General features: G+C 44.4%; 1 protein-coding gene across 2 annotated transcripts in view; it reads left to right on the top strand.

Moving 5' to 3' along the window:
- Positions 1–244: 244 nt before the first annotated feature.
- The window catches only part of PPARD (peroxisome proliferator activated receptor delta), a 37,813-nt gene continuing 23,881 nt past the window's right edge, over positions 245–14,176 (top strand). Inside the window, exons 1-2 of one of the 2 annotated variants that reach the window (XM_030220698.1) lie at positions 245–336; positions 5,742–5,817. The gene's annotated coding sequence lies outside the window, so the exon portion shown is untranslated. The remainder of the gene's footprint in view (positions 337–5,741; positions 5,818–14,176) is intronic. The other variant, XM_030220697.1, reaches the window with a different exon arrangement.

The following is a 14,176-nucleotide window of genomic DNA, read 5'->3' as shown; positions in this document are numbered from 1 at the left end:
TCATGTCTTCGGACTACGGCTAGTACATATAGAAATCCGTAAAAACAGCCACATGTGAATGTATCTTCTCATACCTTTATGGAACGCTACTGCACAGACGCTCACTCGTCAACCCACCCCACTCAGTGTGTCACAGACAGTCGAAGTGTTGTCGAACATGCTGACGCTGCGCTCCGCCTCTCATAGTCATGTGACGCAACTTCCTGTTTCCGGCAAGGGCGGGCAGGATGATGAGGGACTCACTCGGGAGAGAAGTTGTGTGTGCAGTGTGTGATCATAGGGGACGGCGGGGCACCGGAGAAGGAAAGCTGTGGGATTGTGAGTGGGCGACCTCAGGTATGAGTTTGACGGGGAGGGGGAGGGGAGGCCGATCCCCGGACGCGTGTGAGAGTTGTGAGTACACTACAGCCGAACGCGTGTGACTTGCTGTCTTTGCACTGAAGGCAGACGCTGCCCTCTCTTCCCCAATCAGTCTGAGACATCCTCTTCCCAACACATCACTGGTGAAAGCGATCCAGAAACAGCTCTTCCGTCTTCCCGGAGCAGCAGGAGTGTTGTGCTGCAGACTATTCCTTCCAGGAAGCCTGCATGAGACAGGATGGCAGAGGGGGGAGCCTGCAGCACAGAACAGAGACCCAATCCTGACCCTCTTCTCCTGCTGCTTTTGCCCCCCCTGGATCCACAGTGCCGCTTCCTTTTTGTCTACAAATTAAGCCCTGTGTACAGAGATCCCCAAAACGCCTCCCCATCGCTGTGAGATTCCTTTCTCCTCCGTTCTGTCTCTTGAGTGCAGAGATTAAGAGACATCTCCCCGGATCCAGAGACATCACTTCCATAGGAGCCGACTCTCTGGGTGCTTGAGCACCCCCAATATTGAGAAAATTCCTTGTTTGTGTCCAGGGAGGAGTTATTTCCATTGCACTTAGCACCCCCAATAATTTTGAAAAGTTGGCTGTTATGATCACTTCTGTCAACTGGAGGCAAAAGTCTGATATGCCTTCCTCGCCATATTATCACAACCGATGAAAAGGGGGTGGGGGTGGAGGAGAAAGTAAATGTTTATCTGGCTGATAAGTTCAGGGCCAATCGAATGATATATATAGTGCCCTAGGAAAATCTTCAGTTTCTTCCCCCCCCCCCCCCCTTTCGAATTCAGCTTTCCTCGCTCTGCCCCTGCCAGTATCTATCCTTCCCCTGTCTAAGGTTTGGATCTATTGTTTAGGATTTTGTTGCCTACCTGTGACCTGGATGGGTCACTGTTAAAGACAAGGATACAGGGCTTGATGGACCTTTGGTGTGACCCAGTATTTCACATCCTGTGTTTTTAGTTTGGAGCTGAATTTGTCACTTTTCCTTGACACAGTCAGACAGTTAAAAATTAAATTGATATCCGTATTCTTTCTGGAACTTTTTAGAGTTGAGCCTCAGAAATGTAGTCCTACATTTGGAATAATTTGCTCCCTCTGAGCTTTAGAAAGTTGTTTATATGTTTGGTATTTCATGGTTTAGAGCTGCTGCATAACAATCTGTGAATGTTTATGCCTCACTCTTAGAAGAAGAGAAATACTGAGGGTGTAACAGGTGAGGGAGTCCAAATACTCTGTGCAGCAACGCCTACCTGCCAGGCTTGGGGTGCATGCCTACCTAGTTTTGGACCTCCTGACCAATGGCGATTTTGGTGCCGGCTGGGCTTCAAAGATGTGTGGGAGAGGGATGCACAGAAGAGGAATTCTAGGATAGTTGAAAATCATGACACCATAGTCCTTAGCAGAAGTTCATTTTGCTTGAACTGGATGTCCAAAGCAGTGAAAAGAGGTGCAAGACCAAAAAAAGAAAGAAAAATCTCATTGGCAGTACAAGTGGTATAAAGAGTTTTAATAAACCGTAATATAAACAATAATAACGTTTATTAATGAGGTCCTTGTGTGGTTTGAGGGTTGGCAGTCCAATTTTCTGAGGAGCAGGCATTGCATGGGTTGGTCATTCCACCACAATTGACCTGAGGAAGGCACTGTCAGCTTCTGAAAGCCAGTCGAGAAATGTATTAAGTTAGTTCTCAGTAAAGGTATTATCTTATATAATTTTTGTTTACTTCTATTTCCATGCATCCAAGTGGACTGATCTGGCAGCCACACTACTTATATATAAAATCACTTGTTTCCTTGAATTATGTTATATAAACATTCAGTGAAACAGGCAATGACTTTAGGAAGGAGTGAAAAAACAGAGCATTGCCTTAACAAAAGACCTACACAAACATGCTAACAGATGGTATACATTTAAAATCATAACTTTTCTTTTGTGTAGATGTTTTAATAACATCTCCAGCCTTTTAACTTTTCTGTGATTTGTGCATTATTTGATTAATGGGTATTTATTTTCCTATTTGCTGACAAATTACTTTTTTGTCTATCTTGCTTTAATTGAGTTACTGTAATGTTGAATATATTTCTTTTATATTTACTGCTTTGACTGGGTACCTATGTTTTTAGTAATCAGCTCACAAAAACTTAGATTTGAGCAGCCATTAGGTAAATCTTCAAGAAAGTATTCTATACATTTCTTAATTCATTTTTAGCACATCAAACTGCTCTGCAATTGGAACAGATTCCTTAATTTTTAAGAAGTTTAATCCTTTTGCTTTTGGCAAGGGTCCGGATTGGTTGGCAAGATGCTAAGCCACTTTGTCTCAACTGTAAGGTCTAGAAGGGACCTTCTTGGCTCACAGTTCAGTCCTTCTGAGAGGTGGCCTTGGAAATATCTAAGAGCAAGAGGGAGCCTCAGAATAACATTATGCAATGGTCTGCTCTGCTCAGGGCCATAGGGTACAAGGTGGAGATAACACATGTTCCTTTTCATTAAGATTCTTGTGTGAGAAAGGGGTGTGGGGGACTGAGAAATCACATTGACTCATACCTGGCAGCAATGGCCTTCCCCATCTGGGTTTCCACTTCCTTTCTGTTTGCTTTAAGCAATTTCTAGAGGAATAGGAAATAAGTTGGTACCTTTTTTATTGGCCAGAACTTAATACATTTCTTGATTAGCTTTCGAAGGTTGCCCTACTTCGTCAGATCGGAAATAAGCAAATGTTGGTAGATGACAGTATATATAAGTGAAACATCAAAGCATTTCAGTGAGGCTAACAGGATGGGGGTGGATAGGTGAGAGACAGGAAGAGTCGGGTGGATGAGGGACAGGGAGATATACATGGAGACAGGAGGGTGACAAAACAGTACAATTTTATGGTTTATAATGGGCTAGAAAACCCTGATCTTTGTTAAGTCCTGTCTGGTGGGTGTCAAAATATTTAATCATTCTGATTTCAAAGGTCTTACGTTCCTGTATTGTTTTAAAGTTCCCTTTCAGGATTCTTACCATGAAATCACTGATACAGTGTTCTGGTTTTGTAAAGTGCTGTCCCACAGGCATGACATCTTTATTGGTATTAGCATTTTTCATATGGTTTCTATGTAAATTAAATCTCTTCTTTAGCATCTGACTTGTTTCTCCAATGTAGCAGCCTTCATCACATTTTTTACACTGAATGATATATACCACATTAGAAGATGAGCATGTGAAAGATTCCTTAATGTTGAATATTTTTCCTTTGTGAATGACCGTGGGGTCCTGCAAAATATTTTGGCATAGTTTGCAGCTGGATATATTGCAAGGATGTGTACCATTCTCTTCTTTTTAAGTCTGTTGGGAGCTTACTTCTAATTAAAAGTGGACTAACACAGCTACCACACCTCTACTAGAGGAATAGGGAAACTTGGTGGCAAATATATGGCACCATATATATATATTCCGATCAGATACCGCATTCAATTCAAGCTTCTCCTTCTTACCTACAAATGCACTCAGTCTGCTGCTCCTCACTATCTTTCTACCCTCATCTCCCCTTACGTTCCCGCCCGTAACCTCCGTTCACAGGATAAATCCCTCCTCTCAGTACCCTTCTCCACCACCGCCAACTCCAGGCTCCGCTCATTCTGCCTCGCCTCACCCTATGCTTGGAACAACCTTCCTGAGCCCTTACGCCAAGCCCCCTCCCTGCCCGTCTTCAAGTCTTTGCTTAAAGCCCACCTCTTCAATGCTGCGTTCGGCACCTAACCCTTACCGTTCAGTGAATCCAGACTGCCCCAATTTGACTGCCCCTATCGGACCGACCGTTCACTTGTCTATTAGATTGTAAGCTCTTTGAGCAGGGACTGTCTCTCTTTGTTAAATTGTACAGCGCTGCGTAACCCTAGTAGCGCTTTAGAAATGTTAAGTAGTAGTAGTAGTATTACATATAGCAGTGATTTAACCAGAGCTGAGATTGTGATGTCATAATGCCTCATTCCACCAATGCCTAAGAGCCAACCTCATCAGTGATGTCACAATGGCTTGATTGTCCTATATTTGTCTCACTCTTATCTATTAGATTGTAAGCTCTTTGAGCAGGGACTGTCTCTCTTTGTTAAATTGTACAGCGCTGCGTAACCCTAGTAGCGCTCTAGAAATGTTAAGTAGTAGTAAATATATTCTGGAAGGTAATACCTTTCACTCATTTTCCCTGTAGATGTGTTTCAGGGTCATGACTTCTGATCCCCTTCAATGGAGTAGCAGTCTGGTATTTGTTTGGAAGGATAACCTTTTGACCCTTGCTAGCAGAGTTAACATGTAGGATCAATGACCTTTCACTTGGCCTTTGCTTATTCATTTATTGTAACCTTGAGAATTTGCTACTTTGCTTTATGCTCTAGTAACATCCTGACTTGATTATTGTAATATCATTTTCTCTGGACTCCCTTTATTCTCCTTGAAAAGATTACAAAATACTGCTATCAGGCTTCTGACTCATGCTCCTTGCTTTGACAGTCCCCACCCCCCCCCCCCCCTCTTTTTGCACAATATTAGCTTCCTATTCAGTTCCTTGTCCACCACAAAACTTTAACTATGGTCCACAAGGTTCTCTAGAATTTATCTCTCCTCTGTTATTACACCCTACGCTCCTTCCCAGATGCGAGTGTGCCATGGAGGGGGTGTGTGCAGAGCAAGCGAGTGTGCCAACGAGGGGTGAATGCAGAGCGAGTGTGCCATGGACGGAGAGGGTGCAGAGCAAGCAAGTGTGCTGTTGAGAGGGTGGGGGACAGAACAAGGTGTTGTGTACTGTGGGGATGATGGGGAGAGGGGTAGGGCACAGCAAGGTGACAGTGTGCCATAGTGATTTTCAGGACAGTGTGTCATTGTGAAGGTGGGACAGAGCAAGGTAATTGTGGAGGTGGGAGCAGAGCAAGGTGACAGCATGCCATAGAGAAGGGGCAATAGAGTAAGGCGAGTGTCCACCAAGGGGATTTTGTGGGAGGGGCTAGAGATAGCCAAGAGTGTGTCACTAGTGTGGGGAGAGATCAGGCTTGAGGGTGTGCCATGGGAAGGGTGGTGGAGAGATACAATGATACATGGAGAAGAGAAAGAATGAGAGGTGGGGGGGTGTCTGCGGGAGGGAGGATGTGGAGTGGGGATATTGCATGCCAGAGAAAACTTTAGGGGCAGACTTAGGGACCTTGCTGGAGTTAGAGAAAGAGAGAACTGCAGTTGGAGCAAGATATGGAACAGAGGAGGCTGGAACCCAAGGAGGGATTTTCAGGCCTTAGGATGAGGAAATTCTGTGCAGAAACATTACATATAATGCAAAATGTTGCACAGAATTCCCCCAGGAATAAATTAATGTAAATAACCCCCCCCCCCCCCTCCAGAGATCAGCTGGGTTGATGCACCAGGTTTGTGGTGGCAGGATACAGTCCAGAGGTTGTGGAGACCTAAGAGCTCAAGGTGAGTTACATGCAAGTATTTCCTTGTCCCCTGAGGTCTTACAGTCTGGGTTCTGCCTGAGGGAATGGAGGGTGATGTGAATAAGGCAAGATCACAACGAGCATCAGGTGTTGGTGGGAGAAGTGGGATCTCAACTCTGGCATCTTAAGCCTTCTGCTCTTACCACTGCTACATACTCTTTCTCATTTTCACTGTACAGAGCAAGAAATTGTTTACTAATAACATTCAGAATCATTTCTAGTAATGCCATCCTGTTTTACAAGGCTTAATGTTAAAGTTTATCAGCTAAAATCTCATTTCATATTTACTGATAACAACTTAGACTTTTTCATAAAATCTTTCCTCCAAAGAACACTTTCTGGGACTTGGACCAAAGGTAGTGAGTGGAGGAGTGGCCTAGTGGTTAGGGTGGTGGACTTTGGTCCTGAGGAACTGAGTTTTATTCCCACTTCAGGCACAGGCAGCTCCTTGTGACTCTGGGCAAGTTACTTAACCCTCCATTGCCCCATGTAAGCCGCATTGAGCCTGCCATGAGTGGGAAAGCGCGGGGTACAAATGTAACAAAAATAAAATAGATACTATTGGAGATTCTACATGGAATGTTGCTACTATTGGAGATTCTACATGGAATGTTGCTATTCCACTAGCAACATTCCATGTAGAAGGCTGCGCAGGCTTCTGTTTCTGTGAGTCTTACGTCCTGCACATACGTGCAGGACGTCAGACTCACAGAAGCAGAAGCCTGCGCGGCCACTTTGGTGATCTGCAAGAGCCGACTTCTACATGGAATGTTGCTATTGGAATAGCAACATTCCATGTAGAATCTCAAGCAGTAGCAACAGTGGAGGAGTGGCCTAGTGGTTGGGGTGATAGACTTTGGTCCTGGGGAACTGAGTTCGATTCCCACTTCAGGCACAGGCAGCTCCTTGTGATTTTGGGCAAGTCACTTAACCCTCCATTGCCCCATGTAAACCGCATTGAGCCTGCCATGAGTGGGAAAGCGCAGGGTACAAATGTAACAAAAAAAAAAAAAGGTAAACTTCTGGAGGGGGATTTGCGAATGAGCAAACCAGTGCAAAAAGCGAGAAAGCAGCAGGCCAAGGTTAGAGAGGAGTCTGGAGTGTTACATTACACTTTCTTCCCTGTTCTTACATACATGTGGTTTCCCCCATTACGTTCATGTTACGTTTGCTCAGCTCGCTTGTCATAGTATATCTCCGCTATTGTTAGCGGCTCCAGTGCTAGCTGGAGAAAAACTCCTATATGCTCCCTAAGCTGGAGGAATGTTGTTTTTGTGAGGAAAGAAAAAGGGCACAGCTTTGGCTTCCGACAGTTAAGTTCCCACTGCAGGAGCTGAAATGTACAGCTCAGCAAGGTGGTTGACTATAGGAAGCCAGCATGAAACAAACATTGAAGATAAACTTTGATTTATGTCACACCAGTTGATTTGTAATAATCTGTACAAATGTTTTTTTGGAGAGATGTTTCAAGTGATGTTATGGCTTTTTATCCCTTTTTATTTTCCAAATTCTATGGGGGGGGAGGGGGAGATGGCAGCAGCTGTTGGAACCTTTCCTGGTTTACCCTCGTGCAATAGATTAAGTTGATGTTCATAATCCTCACATTGTACACCGCTCCCCCCCCCCCTTCATGTTTCAGTGTTTTCTCTTTGGTCATGCAGCAGAGCTTTCTGAACTGAACTCCCCCCCCCCCCCCCCCCCCCCCCCCCCCCCCCGTCACTGTTTTAAAATATCCAGCCTTAGGGACTGTTGGGCCAGCTTTTCCTCTGCAGAGACAGTGTGTATGAGGTTGCCAAGGATAACAGCAGCTGTGAATGAGGCTTTTAGTCCTGCGAAGGGACTGGAAGGGCGTGTGTGCTGCACATGTTTAATCACTTACAGAATCGCACCTCTCACCGCTTTGGAAAGCTGCCAGTAATTGCGGTTACAAGAAGAGGCCCAGGAACTGCCTTCCTAGTTTTAAGTTTCGCATACGCAGGGCTGGGTCCTGTTATCATAGTCTAGAATTGATAATCTGAGATCTCCTAAGTTTAATGTTGGGTCCCAGGAGCCCTGATTTAGCTGCTGTTTATATACACAGCTTCAGTAAGACTTTCAGGAACTGAGGGCCAGATGCACTAAACTTAACGAGCCAGCAACGTGGTTTTTAAACTGGTTCTAGCCAGTTTAGATCGCAAGTAGTAAACCGGGACATGCACAAAAGGGTTCTCCGAGCCATTTTCCTGTCACGGTAGCAGCTAACGAAAACGGAATGCAAATGAGCTAATTACTATTATAATGTGAATGTGATGCGATGCACTATCGTTTCTGACCCCATGCGCCGTGGAAAACCTAACGGGAGGTCTGCACCTCTCCATGCAGAGGAGGACGCCCATCGCAAAAATCGGAAGAAAAAAAATGTCTAAGTGCTCGTCAGAGACGTCCTTCACTCAAAAAAAAAAAAAAAAGGACGTCCCTGACAAGCACTTGGACGTTTATTTCCTTCAGATTTTGTGATGGGCATCCTTTTTGGATGTGTTTTTCTTACGTGCCCGAAATGACCACCGCCGGAGAGAATCAGGGATTGGGACGTGCGAGGACGTCCCTTTCGATTATGTCCCTCCAGGTCTCTCTCAGCCAATCACAGCGCGTTTAGCTGACACCGGTGACGGCTAAATGCGCTGTGATTGGCTGAAAGGGATGTCCAAATAGTTTTGATTTGGACGTCCTCGCACGTCCCAATCCCCGATTCTCTCCGGCGGTGTTCATTTCGGGCATGTAAAAAAAGCACGTCCGAGAGAAAGACGCCCATCACAAAATCTGAAGAAAAAAAACGTCTTAAGTGTTCGTCGAGGACGTCCTTTTTTTTTTTTTTTTTTTTTTGAGAGTGACGTGTATGAAGCCGTCTGCGCCACATAGTGATTGAGGACAAGATAGGAGTTTGGTTTGCATCTTTGCCATGGCACAATCTTTATATGTGTTTTTTAATTACATGAAGACACAACAATTCCAGCAATAAAATAGTAGCCTGAAACCAACCATTCCAGCCGCACTCCTAGAGATTGGATACAAGGCGTAACCTTTAATTTGCCCAGCAATATCAGAAAAGTCAGACAGGTTCTGAAGAAAGTGGCGTGATATTTATGTCAAGCTGGCTGTTGGTCTCACCGAGAGTAGTTTGGGCTTTTCTGTTTATATCTGAGTTAAAGCGGACCTGCCTTTTCTTGTGGCCCTTGAATAAGTTGTAGGCAAGCTTAACCATTTTTTGAACTGGCTTTTGAAAACTCCACATTTTCACCAGGCCATTGCAGAGAGTCCTTGGTGGAAATTGTTTACTCTTATCAAAAAGTACAGAGACTAGGGGACACTCCATGAAATTACATAGTAGCATATTTATAACAAATAGGAGAAAATATTTTTTCACTCAGTGTAAAGTTAAGCTCTGAAACTCGTTGCCGGAGCAAATGGGAAAAGCAGTTAATTTAGCTGGGCTTAAAAAAATGTTTGGACAGATTCCTGGAGGAAAAGTTCATAAACCTTTTAAGGTAGACCTGAGGAAAGCCACTGCTTATTCCTGAAGTTAAGTAACATGGAATCTTGCTGCTCTTTGGGACTCTGCCAGGTACTTATGACCTGACTGGACACAGTTGGGAACAGGCTAAAGTTCAAATGAACTCTTGGTCTGACCAATACAGCAACTCATATGTTCTCATGTAGTTCATCTTTCCTTCCCCCCGCACCCACTTCCTTAGAAGTATTCTGGGCATTGCATCAGAGACAGTTTGCCAAAAACCGCATAGGCTGTGTCTTCTTGGAATGCAGCAGTGATCCTTCTCGAGTTGGCTTGGTATCTGCTGTTCCCTGTCTCGGGGAACTATGATATCGTCTGTGCAGTGCAGCTGATCTCGGCTGGCAAGTTAAAACACTTGTTTTCCTATGCCAAGTTTTAAAAACAGGTAATATCAGGCAGTGAACAAGTGCAAAGCATCATAATAAGGAAGGTAGTGGAGGCAGATTTCTTGGAAACTCTTGCAAGAAAAAAAAAAAGAGAAATCAGAGAGATGTTGTCAAAGCTTGAAAAGCTGTTAGTTAGTCTTTTGACTGGTTGAGTCCTTCACGATTTCAGGTCCTACCCGAGGACCTAAGAATTGAAGAGGTATTGTCACAGACTATATGCAGTTCACTTTTGCAGCTGGTAAGGTGGTAGTTTATAGTTTATTAAAACTTACTGTTCCACCCAACTGACTCTCAGATCTGGGCGGTTTACAGTCTAAAGTAACAGTTTATAATAGAGAAAGAGTAAAAGAAATTGAAGGGCCCTTTTACTAAGCTTTGTAAGCATCTAAGCGCGCCCAACGCACGCCAAAATGGAGTTACCGCCCGACTACCGCATGGCTTTTGCGGCAATTTCATTTTTGGCGCACGTCCGATATGTGCGTCTGAAAAATATTTTTTCTTTTCGGACACGCATAACAGACGCGTGCCAAGTGGCATTTAACGCACGTTGGTCATTACCGCCTGTATTCTTTACTGCTAGGTCAATGGCCAGCGGTAAGGTCTCAGACTCAAAATGGACTCGTGGCAATTTTGATTTTGCAGCACATCCATTTTTTGAAAAAAAAAAGGCCTTTTTCACAGGCGCGCTGAGAAATGAATTGGTGCGCGCCCAAAACCCGTGCTTACACTGCTGCAAGTCATTTTTCAGCGCGCCTTTGTAAAAGGACCCCTGAAAGAAGTTATGGGGCAGATGGTTGGAATCCCACAGCAAGACCACATCCCATGACTTGGAGCCAAATCTACTTCGCTTGTTCAAATAACCAAAATTAAGCAATTCTTTGTAAGACTCCGTGGTAAAGCTCCCAAACCCCCAGGTGCTACCATTGATTTCTTTTTCCAGATTCATCCAGTTTCACTTTGTAAATTCCAGCATTTCATGATCTCCAATTCTTTTTCTCCAACCCAAATATCGCCTGGTATTGACACTTCAACAAATCGCACGTATTTCAGTTCTGTCACTGTTACATCTGGCACATTGTAATCTAAAATCCCACAATGTTTTTGCGTTTTCATTTTCTGTGACTTCCCCTTAATGTCATGTTCCCGGTAACTTTTAGTCACAGTAAATGCATACTGTATTTTTAAAGTGCCAGTGAGTTCAACTGGCAGCTCTGTCTTTCATTTCCTGTATTCGGTTTAGACGGTTTTGTTCCAGACACTGATAATGTGGTCTACAGTTTCCTAATTTTTACACAGTCTACATTTACTTCCATTGCTAATTTTTTTTTTCAATCTTTGTCTTCATGACGTTTGCTAAAATTTTTTTTTTTAAGACTTCCATTCTGTGTCCATTTTCAGTTAAGTTGTGCACAATTCATGTTATATTTTCCAAATGTTGACCATGTAGTGTTAGAGTGGAGCTTATTTTTGAAGTTTGTAAAAATGACCACCTTACACTATAATTTTGTTTGTATATACGAAGAAACATTTCAACATCTGTTAAATTGGTGAACATTTACTGATGTTTTGAAGACGTCTAATAGAAATAATTCCACATTCTGCATAAGGCAGTGTTCTTCAGTGCAAGGCCCAGGAGCCAATGGCAGCCCTTGGAGACCTCTGGGGTGGCCCTCATCATTCTGACTTTCTTTTTTTCTGCTACTCTCTGCCTCTCTAACCAAGATCTACTACTACTACTACTTAACGTTTCTAAAGCGCTACTAGGGTTACGCAGCGCTGTACAATTTAACATGGAAGGACAGTCCCTGCTCAAGGAGCTTACAATCTAGAAGACAGGTGTGCAATCTAAAGCTTACAATCTAAAAGACAGGTGTACAATCTAAAGACAAGTGTACAGTCAAAAGACAAGTGTAGAGGCCGTCTGATAGGGCATACTATATTTCACGAAAGGTTAGGTGCCGAAAGCAGCCTTGAAGAGGTGAGTTTTAAGCAGAGATTTGAAGATGGGTAGGGAGGGGGCTTGGCGTAGGGGTTGAGGAAGATTGTTCCAAGCATAGGGTGAGGCAAGGCAGAATGAGCGAAGCCTGAAGTTGGCAGTGGTGGAGAAGGGAACTGAAAGGAGGGATTTGTCCTGTGAGCGGAGGTTACGGGCGGGAACATAGGGGGAGATGAGGGTAGAGAATCTTGAATTGTATGCGGTATCTGATCGGAAGCCAGTGAAGTGACTTGAGGAGAGGGGTGATATGAGTATATCGGTTCTGACGGAATATAAGACGTGCGGCAGCGTTCTGAACGGATTGAAGGGGGGATAGATGGCTAAGTGGGAGGCCGGTGAGGAGTAAGTTGCAGTAGTCAAGGCGAGAGGTAATGAGAGCGTGGACGAGAGTTCGTGTGGTGTGCTCAGATAGGAAAGGGCGAATTTTGCTGATGTTGAAGAGGAAGAAGCGACAGGTCTTGGCAGTCTGTTGGATATGCGCAGAGAAGGAGAGGGAGGAATCGAAGATGACTCCGAGGTTGCGGGCAGATGGGACGAGGTGGATGAGGGTGTTATCAACTGAGATAGAGAGTGGAGGAAGAGGAGAGGTGGGTTTAGGAGGAAAGACGAGGAGCTCGGTTTTGGACATGTTCAGCTTCAGGTGGCGGTTGGACATCCAGGCAGCAATGTCGGATAAGCAGGCCGATACCTTGGCCTGGGTCTCCGCGGTGATGTCTGGTGTGGAGAGATATAGCTGGGTGTCATCAGCATAAAGATGATACTGAAAACCATGAGATGAGATCAGTGAGCCTAGGGAGGAGGTGTAGATTGAGAAGAGAAGGGGTCCAAGGACAGATCCCTGGGGAACTTCAACAGATAGTGGGATTGGAGTGGAGGAAGATCCATGAGAGTGTACTCAGAAGGGGAGACGTGGATGGGAGGAAAAGCCACATGCTTGAAGGACAAGACATTTCTCAAAGGCAAAGAGAATGCATTTGGAAATGCCCACCTCCTTGAGGATATGCCCATTAAACAGTTTGAAGGTGGATTTCACTGACACACACTGGTTAGCAGTGTTGTGACCTTACATGGGAAGATTTTTGGCAGCTCTCCTTCAGCTCATTGGATCCAAATTGGCCCTGACTTAAAAATTGCCGTATGCTAGTGGTCTTCAGTTTTCTCGAATATGGGCAGTTGTGAACCAAATTAGACTGTCAAATTGAACGTGTAACTCCCCTATTCAAGCACTTTCAAAAATACTGGCCACTTGTTGTTCAAGAGAATTATGGCATTAGGAAAGGTGAATGAGACTGTAGAGGTTAGTTCAAGACGTTAGAGAAAGCACCCTCAAGTTCACAATTAGACATTTGGAAGAGAGGCAGCCAAGAGATGACTACAGGGAATTCTTGGAATTGGTTGTTGTCTGTCTTTGAGCTCTCCCAGCAAGAAGCATCTGGTTCATGGCACCTAGGGCAATGCTCACTGGATGTCAAGGGTAACTTATTCTCTGAAGATCTGGATGTTTCAAAGCCTGTTCACTCCAACACTGAAAGAGGAAAAGGACTTCAGGATGTGTGTCTATTTGCAGTGCCCATCTAGCCGAAGGTTTGAATAGTGGGGACAAGAACCTTTTAGCCTCAATCATGTCTAAGATACTATCTGAAAAGGAACAGGATGAACTAGAGACTGAGATTGACAGAGAGGGGTGCCCTGCTTGCAGGGCCATTGTACCCCTGGGGGCTATGCACGGCTCGCGTTCGAGCCTGTGAGGGACGGGACTGCCTTGCTTCATGGCGGGCACCACCCCCAACCACACATCATGGGACAATGTGATGGCCTTGCTCTAGCGCATGGCGGGCCTACATGATGGTTAATAAAGTAACAGCTGGCTTGGGTACTAATACTTGTTGATGTATCAATAAAGCTGCAGCCTAATGTTGAGGCAGACGAGAAAGGCAAGTGACAGGGCAGGGAGAAGGTCATGGCTGCCCATGTTATTTATAGACTTGTATGTAGCAAACTGCATGTGTTGCATAATTGATACGGAACTGATTCATGAAACAAATTTGTGTTTCTGCATTTTTGTTAATTTTGTTCTTTTTGTCAACTTTGAGATGGTTGAGCTACCTCTTGATATTCAAATAACAGGTTCCAACTTTTTGACAAATATTTCTAGCTCCACCCTGACATAATGGTGCTAGAACAAACACCCTTTATAAAAACTGAAAAGATGTCCTTCATAGACTCCACAAAAGTTCCTAAGGTGGGGGGGGGGGGGGGGGGGAGGAAATTCCAGGTTAGTGACCTGGCAAAAAAAAAAAATCACCACTGCCTTTCATTATATCAGTGTTTTTCAAAATTTAATCCAATGGCCCAGTTTTAATGTGACCACGATGATGAAAACCAAAATATCAGGTCTCCACTTTCT

Source organism: Microcaecilia unicolor, chromosome 12 (genome assembly GCF_901765095.1).
Source record: "Microcaecilia unicolor chromosome 12, aMicUni1.1, whole genome shotgun sequence".
Classification (NCBI taxonomy): domain Eukaryota; kingdom Metazoa; phylum Chordata; class Amphibia; order Gymnophiona; family Siphonopidae; genus Microcaecilia; species Microcaecilia unicolor.
This window is presented reverse-complemented; position numbering and strand designations above follow the sequence as displayed.